This window comes from Seriola lalandi, unplaced genomic scaffold, assembly GCF_002814215.2.
Source record: "Seriola lalandi dorsalis isolate HSWRI2012SDOR001 ecotype SW California unplaced genomic scaffold, Sedor1 jcf7180002054907, whole genome shotgun sequence".
Classification (NCBI taxonomy): domain Eukaryota; kingdom Metazoa; phylum Chordata; class Actinopteri; order Carangiformes; family Carangidae; genus Seriola; species Seriola lalandi.
In genome coordinates, this window is record NW_019525459.1 from 868,871 (window position 1) to 870,013 (window position 1,143).

Consider the following 1,143-nt stretch of genomic DNA (forward strand, 5'->3'; position numbering starts at 1 on the left):
GCACAATGAGTCCTTTTACTTTTCAAGATTTAAGTTAATTTTACTGGTAATACTTTTGTAATTTTACTTAAAGGGGAAGTATACAGATTTTACACTTCCAAAACTTTAACTTTTTACTTGTAGTACTTTTACTTAACCCTGCAATAGACAGTTTTTGGCTACAGCAGTGGAAACTGTGACATAATAAAGTTGATATTGCAGACCTGTTAGCTAACAGTAACAGCTAACATCCAGCAGATACAAAGCAACATCAGCATGAATTTGGAGCCATGTTTCTGGCCACTCTGAGTCAAGTCTTTAACCAACTCCTGAGGGAAATATCTGGCCGTTTAGCAGCTGAATAGTAAGATCCGAGTAGTTTTTCCACTACTGTTCAAATTTACAGTGTACCAAGAAAATCTTTTAAAATAAAGAGAATTGGCCTGGATCATAGAAATACTCTACTGGCTGAAGAGAAGAGCTTTCCCAGATGAATATTCATGTGGTTAAACATGGCTGGGCACTTTTACAAATCTATTCCAAATGAAGTACCTCACATTTACGCCTGCGATCACAGGACTTATCCCTCAAACACCATTTGATACTGGCGAAGGGCTCTGTCGTTCACCACAGCCTCACCTGCCTTCCTCATCCACAAAAACAGCATCTTCACAGCTTATTTTTGGTTTCCTCTGCCTCAGATGGGAATTGTTTTGGATTCGTGATGAGCTTAGAGTCGGGTTCTAAAGCAACGACGAGGGATTATTCTATTAGTCATTTTTCCTCACCAAAATAATGTACCAGGGAAGATTTAATATGGTTTTAGGTGCTGTGTGGAAAAGATCTGACTAGGCTGCAGATTTGTGACCATTTTGCATAATCCCAAGAGACATCTGTCTGTTTATGTGAGTGTGAGTCCCACCTTGCAAATTTAACATTTGAAGAATTCAAATTAGATGCTTTAGGACAAGACACACAGACTTTTGCAAACACATACAGGCAAAGATGCTAATTTCCCACAGATAATCAGCTATTTGAGGCTAATCTTTGTTGCCCCAAAGCGTGTATGGTCTTTTAAATCTGATTTTAATTCAAAAATAAACCATAACAATTTAAAATGTGTGTCTTGTTTTTTTAATTTTAATTTTTATTTTTTATTTTTTT